Consider the following 21322-nt stretch of genomic DNA (forward strand, 5'->3'; position numbering starts at 1 on the left):
GTGTTATGTACTATTGTTATTGACTTTCTTTTTCTAATTATCACCCAAAGGTGACAGATGATACAGCACTAATGATCAGACTGTTTAAGAGCTGAATCAGCTTAGAATCTCCACTCATTAAACTGCGGCAGAACTAAAAGATTCTTTGCACTTTAAGGCTAAAAGCTTCACCGAGGTGACAGCCCTTCTGGTCGGTTATCCAGGACACGCCGTGCTGAGATTTAAGGCACTTTTCACTGAGACTACCTTTCTGGAGTGCTTGAGGAGTCCAGCGCACCAAAGTGTCTATACACTTGAAGTGTGTAACAGGCGTACTGTTGGTGTGAAAAGGAAAGTGTTTGCAGACCCTGTGTTGTTATGCTGAACCCTTTATTGCCCCTGTTTAAGTTAATAGGTTTTGATTTTAGTAGAGGCTGAAGTGATTAACAGGTGCAGGCCCACAGTGTCTCACTGAGCCCATCTCTGCGGGCCTCTGTGCTGCACTTGGCTTCACCTCAGCTTCACACCAAATCCATCACTTTTGATGAAACTAGGCAGTTTGGCACCAAAATGTTGCATCCTTACATCTCTGTTTTAGGAATACCCTAGCTCAATCAGGTTTTCCTTCTGTCGCTTCACCAGACGTAGGCTGGGAACGAGATTCTTGGTGTGATCCTTAGGTATGCGAAATAACCGCCCAAACAGCCAGCAGCGGGGCAGACCTGCTCCAGGAGCGCGGCCACGGAGTGGTGGGGCCGCTGGCACCGGCAGCCCTGCGCGAGCCTGCAGCCCGGCTCAGCGGGCAGCGTCACTGTCCGACCACCGCAGCAGAAAGGTACCGTCCCCAGAGGTGAGACGCATTGAAAATGTCTCTCCCAGGTGGCCATCTCGGGGTGCACAGTTCCCAGGAGCCCTCTGAACTTCTCAGCCCTTAATATGCTACCTTAGAATTTCTCATTAACTTTTTACCTTCAGAATGGTTTCAGTGACCTTACATATCTGCTCTACAGACTCCAGAAACATCACTTACTTCTGTCAGGCCTGCATCTTGCCATGTTGACCTTACAGCTGATCAGAGGATACGAGGTTCGGGCACTTACAGCAGGATACAGCAACTACAGGCGTCAACAGCTCCCTGCGTGGAGGTAGCAGGGACCCAGGAGTCCATTAGCTCCTCAGCAATAACTTTCATTTAAACCCCTCATTTCATAAATGCAGAAAAAACCCAAGCAAACAAGACAGAAAAAAACCCCCCATGGAGTATAATAAAAGCCTTCAGCAGCTTTAAGCCATACAGCCGATAGGTCTACATGCCTTATTAGAAACGTCCATTGTAACGATAGCAATATATCACCACAACGCAGAGGATGGCTGCAGTAGAGCACGTCTGAATTTAGCAACGACGGAATATCTTCCTAGTGTGTCACAACTACGGGAAAGCCTTTGCTGAACAACTTTGGACAGATCCACTGCAAAAGCTTGTGGGTTCAAAAGCCCTCCCAGCTCCTCGGCGGGTGTCAGCAGTGCGGTGCTCCCCAGCAGCGCTCAGCAGCAAGCGTGCGATTAAGTCTCAAAACCTACAAAGCTTGTTCTTCATCACGAGCTTCTTCAGTATCTACTGTAAGACTGGCAACCTCTAAGAATATTAGTAAAGGCCCAGGAGGAGGACAGAGGCCGATTTACAGCAAGCACCAGCAAGTAAGTGATTCCCACCACGGGTAACTAGGAGGCGAGGAGCAGCCAAGACCGACGAAGACGCGGGAGTGGGGTTCTCCTGCCTGCTGTCTCTTTTGGGCCTCTGAAGGCATTTAAACACGACTCCCAGACACCGTCCGGTTAAACTTTCTCACAAACTGATCACCTGAGGTACTGATGGCACAGTTACCAAATTACTCTGTCACAAAATAAGTACTTGTTCACAGGTAGTTTAAGAACAATTCAGGCAGAGGAGCACTATGAGAAAGCCATAAAAGGGAATTAGTAAAAAACTGATAACAGGCGGATGACATAATAGTAGCAAGGCCCGCTCGTTTCCCACAAGCGATATGGTGCCTCCTGCCCAACAATTACGCGTGAGCTGGAGCCTTTAGAAGGCTCGTGAGATGCTTTCTCTCTCTCCCGTGTTTTTATAGCCCGTTTGGGACCTTTGTAGATTTATGCTCATTAATCCCCTCATAAAAGGATCTGGTATCAGGTGCCTCCATGACCAGCGTTCAGACCATTTGAGCAATTAGAGAGGAATACCACAGATCACTCTTAATTCCCTATAAAGAAAAGTTTGGAGACAACCATGAAACATGTAACTCTGACAGCCTAGTCTAGTGCTGAAGGCACACTGCAATCCTGCTGCCCCCCCAATTTTCCTACCAGATCCTAGGCAACACGTTGCAAATTCGGAGTCTGTCAAAACTTGGATACCAAGTATTCACCTGTGGAAGTACTATCCATTTGTCAACAAGGAAAATTTTACCCTCGCAGTAACACTGATTTAGAAACTGAGTTGAAGTTTAGTTCCCTTACACGAAAACACCTTTATGCTTTTATTTGGGTTAGGGTTTTATATTGCTTTAAGTTAACTTGGCAAGAAATCAACTAAAGCAAAATGAGTAAGGAACTCAAACCAGAACTGGAGCATCCAAATAAGGGAGACACATGAGTTTTACTCAATCATTTGCAACAGAACTATGTTTTTCTGGAGAAGAAGCTCTGATAGTTTGTGAGTCCCCCCTCTGTAAATGGTTATTGTGATAGGTAACAGCAAGATTTGAACCAGAGGCCTCCAGAGTTATAATTAAGCATTATCGAGGTTAAGCTAAAGGCTGGGGACACACTAACCTCACATCTTCTGCAGCCGGATCCTGAGGGACAGGCTCCAATCTCTGACCTGAGCCTGACACTGCCTCCAGCCTGAGGACACTTGTCCCGAGCAAGGGAAACCCTCACCCAGCCAAATCCCAGCTGTCTGGCAACCACCAGCGCTGAAAGCAGTGGCTGCTACAGCTTGCACTAAAAACCTGGACACCGTTTATCTTAGTGCGATATCCCTCATGCAGGGCTCAGACGAGAAGTTCACCAGGAAGCTGTGTTACAGAGCTACAAGCCTTAACTCTTTAAATCAGGCTATGGCTTAAAGCTGGCTCTGTTCTCTGTATCTAGTAACTCCCGTTTAAGCCTCATATTATAATCCAGGATAGAAGTTATCCAATTTGCTAGATCAGATTCCTTAAGAGGAAAGTAAATGAAACTAGTAGGTATTATTACAGCGGCAGGATTAGCAACAGAGAACTTCGCTATAAACTGCTATCTAATAATTTATGACAGTTTTGATAGTTTCCTGGCAACCAGACAGACAGATTAATAAGTCCATAGTCCCACTCTGATATTCTGTTTCCCCATATCACCAACTTTTGGACCTTGCAACATTCATTTTCACTTTGGTGATATTCCCGGCAGCGCAGAGGGCCAGCGCAGGCCTGGAGGTGGTGCATCAGTTACAACCCAGGGAAGTTTTCAACTGAGGGTTAGAAAAAATCAAGTGTTAGACTAGCACAGCAGTGAATTTTAGTGTGAGTTCTTCTGCCTGTTGTGTGTACAGAGCAAAAGGACAAAAATACCTTTGGAAAAGAATATTCCCGCGTTAACGGCTTTTGTACCATGAGCTTCTGCACCTACACGCTGTAAATGTGTCTTGAGCCCACAAATGCTGCGTTGTTCCTTTTCCGCTCCTTTATGGACTGCCTACCCGCCTGCTACCCACATGGTCACAGACCCGTCACGCTGCAGACGCTGTGCAGCCCAGCGAATGCTGTCAATCCCAAACTGTGCAGTCTTCTGTTTGGGAAACAGCTTTTCTGTTCATTCTCATTGAGTCTGAGAGGAAAATTGAGGCTGAACCTGCTGCACGTTTTGGGTGGGTTTGAGTGTAGGTGCAAACAAGACATCTGTCTCTTTTTTTCATAAGGGCAGAATTAAAATCCAGTCTGGATACTCCAGTCCCAGGCTGTTAGGCCCCAAAGATGCAATGTGCACTGCATTTGAATCCCTTTAGCGATTACAAAGCTATTTACTTTGGAGTGACAAAGTAAAACGGCTCTGAAACATGCCTTTTCAATATTTACGTTCAATGGAAAGTTCACCTGTTTCTCTGTGAGTCCTTCAAAGCAGATTCCTACCACTTCCCTCATTTCTCCTCTGCATATCTCACATCTGGAGCCTCCAGCTGCAGCTGCCTCCCTTCCTCTTTGCAGCCTGTCCGCGTGGGGAATTAACTGCTCCAAAGAGGTGCCCCGAACGGCCCGTACGGTCCCACCGCAGGAGCCGGCTGCGCGACAGCAGCACCAAGCAGCTTCACGGGAATCCACGGCAGAGCAATAGTTTTATCCAGAGGTCATAATATTTTGGATAAAATTGTGAATCGGTTTTTACCCGTGTGCTGCGAGCCTGAGGCTACTTTTTAAATTCTCCTCCAAAGCTCACTGCTTTTTACATGAAGAGGCCATATGTCATAATAAACATCAGGCTTAGGAATGGCTCACGCTCTAAATGTCAGCCTACAAAGCTGCCTTTAAAGATTAAATCTCTGCCCTCTTCAAAAGGGAGGTTGAAGGGAGAGATGGAGAAATCCCAAATACAGAGAGCCTCACAAATGAAGAGAAGTTTACTACTAACAAAACATATCTTGCAAAAACACACTCGGTGCTTTTCTGCTGGAGCTGCCCTCGATAAAATGTGGGTGTCACTCGAAAAGGACACCATTTCCAGTGAATTCTGGAAGTGTCACGCAGAGCACTGATTGCCCGAGGCTCGCCGCCAGCGCGAGGGGGCCAGCGAGGAGCTCGCCCCGGGATGCCGCTCCCAGTGCTGCCGACAGCTCTGGTGCCAGGCGCGGTGCCGCGCCGGCCGGCGGCACGGGGAGGGGGCACGGCGCGAGCGGGGCGGCCCCGTCCCGCTGAAAGGCTGCTCTGCCCCGGCGTCTGCGCTACCGGCAAGGCCGAAACACTTGCACAGTGGCAAAGCAGAAGTGCTGGGTGCCAGCGCAATGCGCGGGACCTACGGGGACCCCGGTCCTGCAGCAATTAGCCTGGCAGGAGGACCGAGAGAGGGGAGCCACTGCCGCCCATCGCGGAGCTGTGCGGTCCGAAGAGGAAGCCCTGGTCTCAGCCCGCGTGGCCCCGGCGTGGTTTTGGGAGCGATGGCGAGGCGCGCAGCGGGCTACCCCCCGCGTGACAGCGCGAGAGACGGGGCCGATTTTCCACGCTGAGCGGGGAGAGACGGCGTGTGGGAAGCCGGCACCGAGGAGCAATGGAAATAACGTGCAAAATACCGGCAGCCACAGGAAAGCGGCTGGTGAAGAGAAATAGCTCGATGTGCCGTCCGTGCGAGGCTGGCACGCAGGAAAGGCGGATTACGTAGGGCGAGTGAATTACCAACGCGTGCTTGTTATATAGCGTATAACTGTCTGCCGGTTCACTGCTACTCGACCTATGGAAAAGTACCTGCTTCTGCCGTGTTGTCTCGTGTTTGTACAGAGTGACGCGAAAAGCGCTTTCATTACTTGTGCAAATAAATTACTTTCGTTCCTAATAATTATTTATATATGAAAATAAAACTAGTAACCTAATGCTTTGTCAGTCTTTTCTGGTATTGAAAAGTGGCTTTTTTAACAGAATGGAAGTTTTTGAAGGAAATGGAGTTTTACTGAAAGTGTTGACAGCCTTTGAAAAAGAACCTCCAAAATATAAAAAATAATTTAAAATAAAACTCACAGTTTTTAGTTTCCTTCAACATTTCCTAAGAGCTGGGGAGAAAAACAGTTTCTTAATGAGATTGATGAAAGAGGGCTTAGCGAAAGTGGTTCTACTATCTCCGATTTCTTAGCTCTAAAATAATCATGATTTTCTAAAAAAGTAAAAATAGCAGGCTCTAAAGTCCTTTCAAACTGAGACAAAAGGGGCCTTACAGTATTGTGGGATTTGCAGCTACATTTTAGTGAGCAGAAAAATTAAGGCCCTGACCTTCTAATGAGATTTTGCAGGTGGGCTCCACCAGCGCCGGGCAGCCGGTTGCTCCCAGCGGTGCTCCGCTTAACGGGCTCATTCCGAGCGCGGAGCCCAAATCTGCAAGCAGCTCTGCTAAAGCGGAGCAGGGCTCAGGCCGGGGGGAGCACAGCAGGGAGAAAGCAAGGCTCTGCAAATACCTATCTGAACCATTTTTATGTTGAAATTTTGTCTTTTTGTTAATTTCCTCTAAGTGAAATATTTTGCTTTAAGAACACACCTATGGAACTGCAACCCTTGTGAGTCATTCAGAAAATAGTTACGGTTTTCACTGTGAATTCACCAAGCATAATGAACAGCCAGGGCAGGAGGCACAGTGAAGATGCAGAGTAAAGCCCACTACAAGATAAACCATGTTTGCACAGAGAGCATAGCACTACTTCAAGCCACAAACAAATCAATCAAAGTCAACATCTATTTCCAAGTGATTTAAAAACAGAACAAAAGTAACTAATTTAATGAATTTTTCATTAGAAGTCACCCACTCTGCCACAGATGAACTAAAAAATCTACAAAACAATTATATGGTGTTTGAGAGAGGGAGAAAATTCTCCTTACCTTAAAAACTACTGCTATCAGCTGATCCGAACTAGGCTAAACCTGGGCAATATGCTCAGTCTGAAAAACCCTCCTTAAGCTGCTGCTTATTTTATGCTGCTTGCACACGTGTGCATCATATACCGGTTCCACCTGAACATTAACGCGCCTGCCATTTCCCCTATAAAAGCCTTTATTCAGTTTTTAGACCTTGGCTGAAGTTTAACAGCATAGGTCTAAATTTCTCTTTCTGCATATTGGTTACGAGGCTGACTTTTTTCAGAAAGTTTTGGTAGACGTGAGCACACTTGAAAAAAACCAAACTGCTACAGGTCCTCACAGCACACATACAACCTGTGTCACGGGCCGCTTAACCAAATACATTTTTTTAACAACGCCTTCTCTGCTTCTTGATACAATACTCAAGTTTTCATGGCACAAGTATAGAGTTAGCCTCTGCAAAACGAGGGACTCTGGAGTTCCCTCCCCTGACTAAGGTATCGCTACTTGTTGGTGCATCTGCTCTTGTTCCAGACAAAGCGTGACCTGCTCCGAAGTGTGTGTGTGCCCCGCGCCGCACACCGGCAACAGCAAAAGCAGCGTGCTCAGATGGAAAATTTCGGCCTTGCTCATCACCGGTGTACCTAGCCGGTAAGTGTAAAATATGCAATAAGGTGCATCTGTTGTTCTGGGTACTGTCTAATACGTGAGTAGTAAAAAAGGACAATCCAGAAAATTTCTTCTGAAGAGCCTGAGTCAAAGTTCATTCAAGGCTAACACTTCCATTGTCCTCACTGGGATTTGATTATGGCCCAAATATTGCAAAAGGATCCTCTGAGGCTCCTCGGGGTAACCGATCCTTCAGGGCAACAGCTACATATGGACAAGGCTGCTTTCCATATCCCACGTTGTTCATGCGTTTGTCTCCACCAACTTTGACAGCGACACGGGGCCACCAACAGAGGCGAAGCAGAGTTGTTTTTCCCTCAATTTAAGATATTTTCCCATTTCTTGAATTTCTCCCACCAAATGGGCATTTTGCAGTGCAGCTTCACACAGCCTCGATCTGGAAACTAACCGGGAATTCAAAGCGGGCAAGTCTTCCTCCCGTTCACCACTGTAAGCCCTGTACGTAATCGCTGACTTACGGCACTTCAGTCTTGGTTTTGCATTTTGCATTTTGCTGTACTAAGAAGATGAGGCCGTAAAATGTTAAAACAATCACTGCGTTGAGAAACCTGTCATGTCATTCACAGGGAGACGTTATAGCATTTCTTTAAGACCATCTTCACAGCAGAGTGCTAGAGTTTCCACATACCTTCCAGTATAATTTTGATTGCATTTCTGCTACCCCCAGAATGCAGTACTTGCAGGTTTAGGCTTTCTAGCTCATTTACGCTTCGGACTGAGATTTATTTTCAAAGAGATAACGCACAGATGGCCATGATCATACAGGTCATGGCACCTCTGGTGGATCATAGACACCAAGGGTTAGGCATGAGTATTCTTCGCGGCCAAGCACATCGGGACAGACCTGAACCGGCAGGAACTGGCACACTGCTATCAAAACAGACAGGTCAGGGAGGACAACCCTCCCCCCGACAGCGTTCACCACCCAGCAGGTCAGCCTTTTCCAGCAGGAACTGCAAAATCCACGACCATCCCTGAGGCTGAGAAGGGCCTGAACCCTTGCCAATCGCTGGCAAGCTGTTGCGGATCAGCACCTCCAAGCACCTCCGCAAAGGGGCTGAGGCAGCAGCGACCGGCAGCGCGTCGAGGCTTTTTCCTGCAGCTTGTTTTGAACTCTTGGGCAGTGCTCTGCGAGGTTTTGTTGCGACAGGCTCGCTCCTGCTCCACGAGCGGTGAGCACACGAACAGCAGGCTCTGCCTCTGTGGGTGCCACCGTGCAGCTGCGCGTGGGCGCTCGGGGGTAAATCAGAGCATTTCGGGGGCAGCTGGCCCCGCACACGCAGCCGGCAGCAGGGGACTGCGCCAGAGCACCGGCCTCGCCATGATCTTCTCCCTTCCTTGGCCAGAGCTGGGCTGCTCCCAGCCTCTCCTGGAAAGCAGGGCTCCGTGAGGAAGTCCTTCCCGGTCAGTACGGCCAAGGCAACACATATTTCAGTCCAAAGCTGTAAAGCTCCTTTTTCAGAATTTCTGGTTTTTCACCACGTAGGCAAGCAGACGAAGCCCCCGTACAGGTCGTTTCCACCGCAGAAATCAAGCCCCGTTTCAGCCCCGGCTCGGAGAACAGCCCGTTTCTCCCCGCTCGGAGAACAGCACCCGACGAGCGGCCGCCCCGCAGACCCGTGTGGGCACGCGTGGGCGCAGCGAGGCCCGAGCCAGCCGGCCAGCCTGCCGAGGACAGCGCGGAGCCGGCCCCGGCTCTGCCCGCGCTCGCAGACCCGCGGCTCACAGCGTTGCGAGGCTGCCGGCCGCTGATCCCATCTCAAGGTGATAGTCACCTCTAGCCTTTCTGCAAGCTGCAAACCTACTGTCCATCCATCTTAAAGCAGCTTGACACTGGCTTCTCTACCCATTTTACAGCCAGCGAACATTTCCTATTGATTTATTGATTTCTGTCTGCCTGTGGAAGGAGCTCAGAACAGACTCTATGTGCTCTTGCAGCCTCCTGCATAGATTTTTTTCCTCCTTTTTTCCCTTTTTATCCAAGCTGTGTTAGCAGTCTGTGGTGAAGCAGGAATTAGACCATGCGGGAGCCCAATTTGCTAGTGGCGAATGTGCCAGGCTTTTCTTCGTCTCCCAGAGCCGGCGTGCAAAACCACTCCCCCTCGCCGGCTCCGCTCCCCTTTGCCTTCGGGCAGGCGAGCGGATGGCTGCCTCCCCGGCTAGTCACTGTTGGCTAAAAACGTTCACGTCCCTTCACTTCTTTTCCCTATCATTAGCAGGTGTCTGATGAGCATGTAAACACCAGATGTAACTGTGATTCCTTGATTTCCACTGGGTCGGAGAAATTTCTTCTTCTCCGAGTCAATCAAGAAAATAGCCACTTTCAGCCTGTGTACATAGTTGTGCGCGTGCAAACCTGCGAATGCTTTAATAGATACACTTTTTATGAACTTCAGGGCCCCGTGGGAACGGGTAGTTCAAGAGCTCTGAGCCAGGGGAAGGCTACAGGCTGCTTCCCACCTTCGGGGTGCCAGTCCAGCCGCAGCCCAGGGCGGCCGTGATTGAAGGCTGCTCCTGGCTGATGGCTGCTCCGAGTCTTACGTGAAATTAGTGTGGTGCGAGACAGCTCCCAGCGGACAGATGTCCACATCACAAAAAAGCAATCTGGCTTATCGTTCTCAGCAGAGAGGACGGCACCAAAAGGAGAGAGGCTGCTCTTTCTTCCCGGCCTCCAAGGTGGCTCCTCCACGCTCGGGTTTGGCGGTGACGGTGGGAGCTTTCGCGGCCGGTGGCCTCAGCGCCTCGGCTGGGGGAGCAGCGCCCACCGGCCTCCTTCCCCCAACGTCAGGGAGAGCCTGAATGTGGGACCGTGCTGCCACGTCTCCCTCGTCGGACCCCTTGGCCCAACTTTATGTGATCTTGGGTTCACCTGCTCATACCTCGGGCTGCCAGAGCAGCTTTTGTGTGAGACACCTGCAAGCTCTCGGACGCCAGCTTCCCAGCCTCCCCTCAGGACACATGCACCTAAACCGCGCAGACAAAATCCAACAGCAGCCTGGCGAGCAGCACGCACCACTTTTCTCTCCTTTCAGTAGACCACAACAGCTCAAACCCGTGTCTCTACACACACTCGTGCAACCCTCCCTTTCACCGTTCCTCGTGGAATACACAAATCGCCCGTTCTCATCCGTGCCAGGGAAAGCACTACATGCTACTATGCCCCCAAACATATAGATCATCATACATTTTCTTGAATATATGCTACAGCCATGTAGTATATTCAATTTCTTCACTTCAAATCTCAAAGAAGCATTTCACATGAATGATGATTTCCGACAAACTAACCTTCCAGAAAAGGAGGAGGAGCAGCAGCTCTGCGGCAATTGCTCCTCTCCCTTCCCTTGGAGGAGGGTCCACGTGGGTTACAAAGTCGTTTCCAGGCTGTGGGGGCTACGGGGCTGGGGCGCACACAGGTGCTGAACCTCACCTGGTCGACTCTGCATGGAAAGAGCATTTTGCTTGTATTCTCCTGTCCCCCCATTACAAGGCTCCTTTGGCTCGGCTTGGAGTCTTAGCAATTTTTCCTCCTTTATCTCCTCAGAAACTGGTCTGCTTACGGCAAAAATGCCTTTCTGTGGGTTTAATCTACTTGTCCCTGAATACCCAGAGGAAGAGTGAACTCAGTCCTTCTGGCTCCAAGCAAAACTGTGTGCCTTCACACCTCATCTCCACAGAGCAGCCTTCACAGCCATTCCAGTTTAATTACTAACCCTCAGTATTTGATTTCTTGACTAGAATTTATTGCACTACAGAAATTGCTACATTGTTTTCTAACATTATGAACTGATATAGAGCATCATGGACTTATTTTAGAGGGATGGCGAGCTGTGACTGTGCCAAAGCTGTATGTGCTATCCTTTGAAAAAGCTGTCCTTGCAGACAGAGAGCTGATATTTTCTCCACGATAACTAAGCAATACTCAGTACGAGTCCTTGTGGGCAGGAGAGCTGAAAAATAAGTGTAAATTTAAAAACTAACCCTTGCACTTGTGTTGCCTATTCCAATTTGCTGTAAGCCCTGATGAGGTACTAGGGACTCTAAAATGTAGATTTGCAAGCCTCCATGGAGAAAGCACATGCAGGGAAAGCTACAGGAGCGGTTAAAGGCTGGATGACCTACATGGTGCCAGGGGCCAGAGCCTGCTCTTGTTCGAACTGATATATTTCCAGTGGTATCAATGAAATGATGCAGATTTACACCAGGAGAGAACCTGGTCTAACATCCACTTTCTACCACACACACGAGGAAAAATATTTAGAGGGTAGCTAGCGCTGTGCTTTTAGGACATTGCATTTGCTCTTTTTTACATTGGGCCTGTCCTTATGAAACTATGTGCGTTTCAGTGGGTCGCTTCTGATTTACAGGGCAGGCACTGGACGCTTCCCTAGACCAACATTAACTATTTATTGATCTTCCCAGTGCCCCTGCCAGGAAGCCTATTATTCCCATCATGCAGACAAACAGGGACTGGATCTGGTGTGCACATTTGGACCTCTTTTGCCATCAGCTACACTTCTTACATCTCTTACTTCCCTCCCCCCCTGCCAGATGTGCGCAGGAGAATGGAGAGGAAAAACAGCACAAATCATAATCCAGGTCTAAATGTGAGGTAAGTCTCTTCTAGGCTTGTTTCATTTGATTTCTGCTTTTTAACAAAAAATCTCCCAGACCTCTTAACTTTGCAGAAAGCTCTTTGCAAGCCTCCCTGGCTCTCTGGCTGATCTGCTGCTATTTCGAACCACATGTGTGGCAAAGGGGCGAATTTTTCTGGGCACTTGGGACAGTGTGTTGCACCTAAAGCCCCCGGGGAGCAGGGCAGTGGCCTGGGCTGCTGTATTTTGCCAGCACGCGGCAAGGGAGGCCTGTTCCCTTGGCAGCGCAGGTTGCCGTTCTGGATATGCTCTGAAATCCCTGCAGCGCCCCATGTCCGGGCAGGTGCCCATCGGGCCCGCGCGCGCGGCAGGGTCCATGACGGGCAAGGAGCAAACCCCACCTTGGCGTTAGGGAGGTGAGAGGTGGCAAAGACACCGCCAGCTCTCTGCGCCTGTCTGGACACTCAACTGGTGGAGTACGAGTTGACATATTGAATAAACACAATTGGCACGTGATTTATCGATCACACCCTTTCCTAAGACAGGCCCTCTACTGAGATGAGATTCATAGCACATCAGATCACTTAAATGAGCCCTGAAGCATGCTACTTCATCACATTTTCACCATTGCTACTTTCACGAGGCACTGACGTTTTTAGTTTTTCTGCATGTGTGATCCAGCCCTCAGTTTGAGCCAGTGCGCCTTGCTGGTATGGCAGCAGAGTTCACCAAAAAGCAGAATTTATCACCTGCAGAAAATAAAGGTATTTCAGCACTGTGATTCCTGTCCAGTTCAGTGGGACTATTTCATGGCCGGGGTCTCAGAGCCCAGTCCCTCACCCCAGGCTGGAACATGCAACACAGACCTAGAGGAAAACATTAAAAATAAAAGTTGCAACTTGCTGCATCAGCATATTTTAGGAATGAAAGTATTTACTAGGCAAACTGTATTTTGCCATTGTTGTACTGGGATAAACTCTAATCTCAAAGGATGACAGTCAGATCCTTTCGTGAATAAAGTGATCTGCTGTATAGATCTTTTGTAAAGTGACTTCAGCTCATTTACTGAATCACTCTATTTTACCCATCTTGCTTTGAGAGGACATTAGCTTGATTTGGTTTTGCTGGCGATGATGCATCTTCTCTTGCTGCTAGTTTTGCTGATCTTTCTCCTATCACTCTTGTTCTGTCACCTGCGGTGCCTCTCTTTACCGCTCCGTTACTCTCCTTGCAACCTATTTCATCCTATTAGGTGGACAGCTACAACTGGTGATATGGCCCAGACAGATTTTCTTGTTCCTGATAATAAATGGAGTGTTCAGATATGTAACTCTGACCTTGTGTATAATTTTCAAAGATAAGTTTTGGGGAAACAAATGGGTTAGTCATTATAGAAATATTGTAAGGCTTGACAGAAAATAACATGGCAGAAAATTATGACAGAAATAGCAGAAAGCCACTATGAGGCTTCACAGTATCTAAATTATCTTTCTATATCCCAGGATTGATAGTTTTACGATTATTCTCTAAGTTTCAAAACTTCACCTCCCTTGGGTCTCCCACTGCTATTGTATTTCCTATTTTCCTGCAAGGACTCCACTTAGGCCCACAGCTCTTTTAATAATTTTTAAAAAGCTTTCAAAATGTTTAGTCTATTTCTTATGTTATTTTCTACTAAAAATAAATACTTTGCACTATGAAATGTTTTCAGAGTTCCCCAAACTCATCTCATTGTGGATAATAATACTCAGGAGGGGTCCAGAGCATGACCTGCTCCAGATAATAAAGCACACATCTGCGGGCATCTGCAAAACGTAGCAGGATGCAAGTGGCAGAAGATACAGGTGCTGATGGCCACGACGGAGGCAGGTGAGGTCGGTATTTATTGTGCCTCTGATGAGAAGTGCAGACCAGCCACTTGACCCAATCCTCACCCGTCGCTCCTGCGTTAGGGCAACAGCCCGGCCCTGGCCAAGGCTGACTCACATCCCAGCTCGCTGGTGAGAAAACGTGCGGCGCACAGGAGAAAACACTGGGCAGTGCGGCCCAAAGCCCCATCTCTGCCAGAAGAGGTACACCAGCAGTGACACTGATGTTGGTCAGCAGTCAAGCGCTTACAGGAAAGTGAGCACACGTATTCAGGCAAGCTGTCTCAGTCCTATCTGACACAGTCAGCAGCACTGACTCCAAGGGTACACAACAGTCCCGTCCTACGTATGACCGATTGCTGATTTGTCAGAGACTAACGACGCTTTAGGGCGTCTGAGATATGCTCCTATTGATAGGCGTGCTTGTTGATGGCACGAAGGTAATGAGATTTGTTCCATGTTGAAGGGAGGTCAGCTGAATCCCTGTGTGCAAATGTGGGGAGTATTTTTGCCTCCCCTGCTGTTTCAAACAAGGTATCGTGGCCAAATCATAACCAACATCCGCAGTGCTCCAGTCATGTTTCCCCCAGCAGCACTTTGACTGCGTAGGATGCCTGCTGCCTGCATTACCATTTCCTTGCTCAGTTTACCTTGTTGTGGCACCTTTATGTTTGCAGACAGTTGTGGCTTGACTGCTTGACTTATTTATGAACCAGTTGTGTTAGATGAAAGAACAACCTCTCAGGCTGGGTAAGCTGCTGTAACTCCATGGAGATTTTCAGCCAAAAATCTTTGAATGTAACCAGGTCTATTGAGATTGCTTAAAAGGGTGACAGAGTTGTACATGCTCTGCTGGGGTGCTCAGGAGTGGATTTGGGCATAAGAGAGCAGAAGTGATTTGGCTGCAGGAGCCTCACTGGCAGCCACGTGGTTTTCTCTCGATGGCTACAGGGATGCTCTCCTTTTCTCTCCTTCCTTACTTCATTTGCTTTGCTTTCTTTCCTTCCTGTTTATATTATACAATATTATATTATTGCTATATAATTATATTATTTCTAAGACTTACAGTAACCTATAGGATAGCTTAGATTTCTATTATTTGGCATCATGAATATAGTAAAAGTTGGATATATTTTACTGAGGAACTCCGTGTGTGCATGTAGTCATTTTTTATTGCACCGTGCTATTGGAGGTTGGTGTGCAATTCACGCCTCCTAAGACACCGGTGTGTTTCTCTAGCTCCTGCTTGTCCCCTGCAGCACTGGCACCCACGTGGCGCGGGGCTGGGCTGGAGTGAGCCTCGTGGGTGCCCTTTGCTGGGGCCACAGAAAAGCCCGCTGCCCCGACAGCTTCAGCATGTCACGGAAATGACGGGCCATTGCTCAGTAGAGCTCCGTTGGGAAGACGGAGCTAGACTTTCCTAGGCTGTACCTCAAAGGAGGAAAGCTCATTATATGCCTAACGGCAGAAGATGCGTCTCCTGGCTCTCTCCCAGGGGGCAAGATGACCCCAGGACACCACAGGCAGACCTGCATGGAGAAGTTGCCAGCAGTCTGTTAGAAATGATTGCTGAGCAAGGAGACAAAACCTTTTCTGCTGACACCGAGGGCAGCAGCGAAGGGTGTGACAAATGCTGAGAAGAGGGAACCGTTCAGCAACAGGGGCAGAGGCTCCTGGCATTTCCGCTGCCAGCTCTCTCCCTTTGCACCACGTCCTTTCCTGTCCTTGAAAAAGTTACACAGGGACATGTTACAAGCATAGCATCCTTGGGAAGTGAGGGAAGATTGTGTTACGCTGGAAAGTATTAACAGTTGCATCAATCACAAGCCTGGTCAAAGCAAATAGATGTCCTACTCACCCTTTATTCAGGCTGAATGGAAGATGCAATTAAATGGCTCTCATATGGTGCTAGCAGAAACAGCAAAAGCCATTATCCACAGCCCGAGCAGAAATGTGTGGACTGAAGCACCAGGACCCTCAGCAGAAGAACTGGGCTGGGAGCTGCCCACGGGCTGCGTGGAGAGGCAGGTAGATGCAGACAAGCACATGAAAACCAGCAGGGAGGAAGCAAGACCCGCCGGGTCCACGCTCCCTGCGTTGCATGGACAGGCTGGTGTGGACACCCAGACCTCCAGCCTGGCCTGCGGTGATTTGCCTCTCCTATGTGCAGGAAACAGGGTTAGACCAGGAAAAAACTGTCTTATGTGATCAGCTTCACTTTTTGGGGAAAAAGAAAAAGTTCAGGAGGGGTTTGGGTAATTTATTTGGGCCCCAAAGGCCCCATTAATCTCAGCCAGCTGTGGGAACAATATTGTCTGCTGTGGCAGAGGGGTGGGATTCACTGTATGTAGATATCTCCGTATCCATGTCTGCATCCCGTTTAATGGCCTAAATTTTCTTTTAAGTTGGTGAAGAGAAAGAGGTAGTTTTAGGGAAAGCTTCATCTTTTCTTAAAGAAGGTGTCTAAAATAGGTCAGATGAACTGGGCTTAAAACAGCCTGCTTCTCTCTATTGACTTTCGCAGGAAGCTAGACTATGAGCTGAGATAGAGATGTCTACACTATATATGTCTAAAGTTAGGTAAGATGAATCCCATCCAATAAGTCTCTGTGCCTCTACCTGCAGGCAAGGAAGGGAATGTGAATAGTGATGGATGAGAGAAGCACTGAATTTCCTACAAACATTCATCCGCCTTTTCTGTTAACAGGCTTTGGCTGCATTCTCATGTGTTTGTGCTTTTCATTAATGCCATATGACAGTACAAATGCTAGTGGAAGGCAAGTTTCATGCTTGCACACGCAAAACTTGTGGGAAGAAGATTGTCAATTTTGTCTTGCAGGCTTTTTGCACCAAAAACTGATGGCCATATTGACATTCAGCCAGGCTATCTGTGCGAACTGCTCTGAACTTCTGACCTGTTTAGGCACAATGAAAGATAACAAAGATGAAGGCTGTATATTTCCTTTGACAGAATTATGAAGGCCAGAACATAAGTCATTTAAGCAGAAAGGCTTCAGCAGGCCCCTGAATGCACTGGCTGCTTCAGAGCAGAGCGCTCAAACGCGGTCCCCATCGGGGAGCTGGTGTAAGCTGCTGGCAGAGACGAAGGGATAATCTGCATAGGAACAGGCGCAAGATATCTTCTTGTTGGAGCTGGGGTGTGAGCCAGGGCCAAGTCACCCTCCTAAATCTTCCTGTCGTTTCTGAGAGATTCATTCCTGGTGCTTCCACTGGAGGAATGGGCTCCGTATTCCAGGTCTCACCTTGTCCACGAAGGTACCTGGAGCTGTCCCAGGGGCCAAATTCTTCTGCTCAAGCCTGTGGATCTTTAAGGGTCCCACAGAAGCATTAATGAGAAAAAATATGGCCAGCATCATGTATTCTACTGTTATCTTAATGGATGACAGAAGTGTTCTCTTCAATGTATTTTAGGTACGCTGCCTATAAAGCAGAAAAATGTTCAGCTATTTCTCTGCTGCTAGTAACATTTCAAACCCTACAATCAACTACCCGTACATAATAGATTTTCTTTAAATAACTCTTGGCAAATGCTTGACATCTGTTTTCTCTAATTAATTCTAGCAGTCATCATACTTCACTGCATATGTTGAAAGCTTTCAAGGATGATAAGAGCTACCTACAGCATTTCAATCACGGGAGTTTGTATTGTAAACACCGCTGCACAAAAGCTTCAGGATAGCTCTTTCTAAAAAGTCAGTGAGAGGAGTTCAAACCACTGCAAGAAACCAGGATGAAACACCTGCTGAATGTGAAGATAATGATCAAATAAATCAAGAAGTATTTCAAAATGCTCACTTTTGATTTAATTGTAATTATATATTGGATTTAAATGCGATTTAAATAGTTAGGAATCAAGATCCTGGGGCAGCTGTCCTGCGGAAATATGAACCAAAATAAGTTTTGCCCTAATCTAAAATCAAAGCAAAAGGTAATTACAGACACGCGAGCAAAAGGAAACGAGAAGGCAACAACACCATACCAGTAGCAGGAATAACTGTACATGTTCCTATACCCCATCCCACAAACTGCACTGTGGCAATCACACTCTGAGATAAGAAAACTCTCCAGAAAAGCGTGTGTCGAAAGAAGAGCCTGTGCCAACGCCGACCAGACCCGTTCCTGCTGCCCCTTCCTTCCCAGCGGATTTGGCGGCTCTCCCCTCGTTTCCGCCTGCGTGCCTCTGCCGTTGGCCACCGCTCCTTTCCGCAGGGAGCTCCCCACGGCCCGGGGCTGCCCACGCGCTGCCGGCCCTGCCCGAAGCAACGAGAATCACTCTCACCGCAAAAATAACACAAAAATCAGCTTTCACAAAAAATGCAACACTTCTCTGAAGAGCAATACACCCTTCAACATCACCTTCTTCTTGCCTGTAATACACCCATATACATTTGATAGTGCTAAACAGAGCAATCAAGGCCAACTAGACACCATACTAATTAGCAGAAGAGTTTGCTACCATAATTCAAGAAAACTACTGATGTCCAGGTGCAGCATAATCCTTATTAAATGACTGGACGTTGACCCATGCATAGCGCCGGCCAGCCTCCCCGCAGCGCCGGCGGCACCCTGCAGCCCCTGTGCCACCCCGGGCTGAGGGAGGGAGGCTGCGAGGAAGAGGAGTGGGGATGAAGGTCTGTGAGACCTTCGTGTCCGTATTAGTAAGCCCTTTGCTCACCGCTACTAACGTAACTCTGTAAGCGGTGTACCGCGGGCTTCTTTCTTTACTTTGGCGTTTTATTGGTATTTGGCGTTTTACGCTAGGCACCCGGGATTTAGATCTGAAAAGCGGCACGAAGAAAAGGCATGAACCGTTAACATTTGCTGTTTTTTCTTCCTGCAAAATGCTTATAATGCACATTTTCTTGTTAATACGTTCTAAAATGTCTTCTCAACGTTAAATATCCAGTAATGGAAACACAAAACAGTAAAGATAACATGTTAGGAGGATACACAGTAAATCAGACAATTTAATGAATTCATAACCTTTCATTTTATTTCCTTCCTGTGAGATAATTTTAGCCAGTGTCAATGGGATTTGGAGGAAGGGGGAATGAATAGTGATCCTACCTCAACCAATAAAACAAAATCCTAATTTTCTGTCTTTTATCTTTTCCCATTCTTTTGTGCGCCTCTTTGGCCTTGTCAAAACATATCGTTCAGTTAGAGACTAAAAATATTTTCCCATCGATTGGGGTTATTGATTTTTTTTAATCTGTACTTTGGCTTAGAGAGCTCGGGTGAAGGGTGAAAGTTCACCGGCTTAGTCCGCTGTTTTATCTGGACAGCAGAAGAATGTATTGGCAGCAGATTTGATTTACCTTGTTGGTCAGCTGTAGTCACTCCAACCGCTGCAGACAAGCAGCAAGCATATTTTGCTGTCTATTTTATTGCACGCTGAACTTCTTGAAGGTCCAACCTCTCTATTGATTTATCTCTCAATTTCCAGTGGCCCATGTTTCTATTCTTATTAACATAAATGTATCAGAAATCAGATTCTCTCTCAAAGATATATTGATCATTTATGAGCTTTGAAAAAAGTCTGACATGTGATGCTGTATGTTTCAATCATTCACTAAGTCCCCTAGACTCATATATACTGGTTAATAGACAAATGGAGAGCAGAGTGAAATAGAATGGTATATCTCTGCGCTGCTGTGGGACAGGACATGGAAATATCTGGTGTTAATATTTAACGACTTATTCACACTAAATAGAGTGATTCTTCTGAGTGAATGTTTGCCTAGATCTTCAAGATTGATGGTAGAATTGCTGCTAATTTATTTTTGATAAATTTCAAAATAAACTATTATGAAAGGTAATTACAAAAGGATGATGTTATTATGAAACCTAAATTGTACTACATAGTGCACAATTTTTATCTTTTTCTCATCTGCCTCTAGGATGCAGTGAGACATACCAAGCTCTTTTCTGACATGATTGGCTTCCTTGAGGCTTTTCCTATGATCCATGTTAGATAGGCAGGCAGCGTGTAAATGCATAGCAGGGAGAGTTCTTGTCCTAGATGATGATTTTCAGAAGATGCCATTGGAAAAACTAGCCAGTGTTTGTGAGGCACAGTGACTCCTGCTGCTTCCATCCTTCGGGAAGCCTGCCAACAGCACCAGGGAAAGAATAAGGGAGGTGGCAAGGGAGAAATGGATGAAAACCTTTTCCTGTGTTTTTGGAAAAAAGTATGTTTGACTAAAATTTTTAAACTAGAGTTTTTGGGCCAGCCTGGCCTGCTGGAAGTGCAAGCACTAAGCTAGAGCGCCTCGTAGGCTCCCTCAGCACTGACCAATGAACGCCTCCATAGGTCCAAAGATAACTTTGACAATTTTTAGATTTCTTAGATGATTTCAAATTCATTGGGTGTATAAAATACACATAAAGCAACTAAAGAAATTCTAAGTCAATGCAGTGCCAATCACCTCATGGAAGTCACTGGGTTTGGTGCCTCCTGCACTGCCCGAACAAACAGCTGTTCTCCCGAGAAGAAGCCCTCTTTTGGCCCCTGGTCCGCCCCCAGTCCAGGATTAACGCGACTACCACTGCCACGAACACCTTCTGATGCAGCCTGTCCTTCCGCACGCCACCCACGCCGCCTTTCCCAGGCCAGCCGTCTGATCGCTCCCTGTCCGTCCGGGGCTAGAGCTTCTCCGGGAGAGACGGGCTCGCTCGGGAGCAGCATCGCTTAGCAGCTGGGGGCATCGCTTTCTGCAGACACTGACTTGGGTGGCTTCCTTCTCCATTTGAAGGAGGCTCGTGCAGGTTTAGAGGTAACACATGCGGAATTTTATTTTGTTACATCTTTTGGGGGGAGTAGTGGGGAGGGTGCATGTTCCTCTCCCCGGCCATTACCTCCTCAGCGGCACTGAAGCAAAAGGAGCTTCCAGGAGGGGTTTGAATGAAGAGAGCACAGTGACCTTGCAGATGACAGGCAAAGGCTCATAAAGTGAGCAATGTCAGCTCCCCATCCTTTTTGTGGCTGGAAACATCCTGGAGGGCTCTCTCAGACAAAATGCATTTCCCATCGCAAACCAGCTTCCTGCATTCTGGACGGTTTCTGGCTCTGGCAGCAAATGCTCAAAATCTGTGGTGTCAGTTTTATTTTAGGTTTCACTTTTGCCAGCAGTGCTGCGTTCTTGAATTTGACTTTGCTCCATCCAAGCAAATACGCAAACTGCCTTTTCCCACTCTCCATCTCCCCTTGGGCTCACAAGAGCTGGGGACCTCCTGAGCACTGTCCTCTCCCCCTCCTCATGGACTTTTCTACCCAACGCCATACGCAGCAGCTGGACACACACCCAGCTGTCTCCTACACCACTTGCTCTCATGGCTTCCTATGTGCCTGCTTTCACACCGTGTGTTTTTGAGTGTTGGTGCTTCTTACGTGCAAAGGGACCAGCTGGAAAAGGCATTTTTTCTGTGAGTGGGGGGATCCTATCAATACTGCACAATCTATCTCCATTTTCAGTAAATCTTCGCCAGCTAGTCAAACTGGGATCCCCAGGTGAGATATAATAAAGCCCCTCTCCGTGACAGGAACATACCCATTAACAAATTTTACATTTTCCTTTCT

The sequence above is a fragment of the Dromaius novaehollandiae genome, chromosome 10 (assembly GCF_036370855.1).
Source record: "Dromaius novaehollandiae isolate bDroNov1 chromosome 10, bDroNov1.hap1, whole genome shotgun sequence".
Classification (NCBI taxonomy): domain Eukaryota; kingdom Metazoa; phylum Chordata; class Aves; order Casuariiformes; family Dromaiidae; genus Dromaius; species Dromaius novaehollandiae.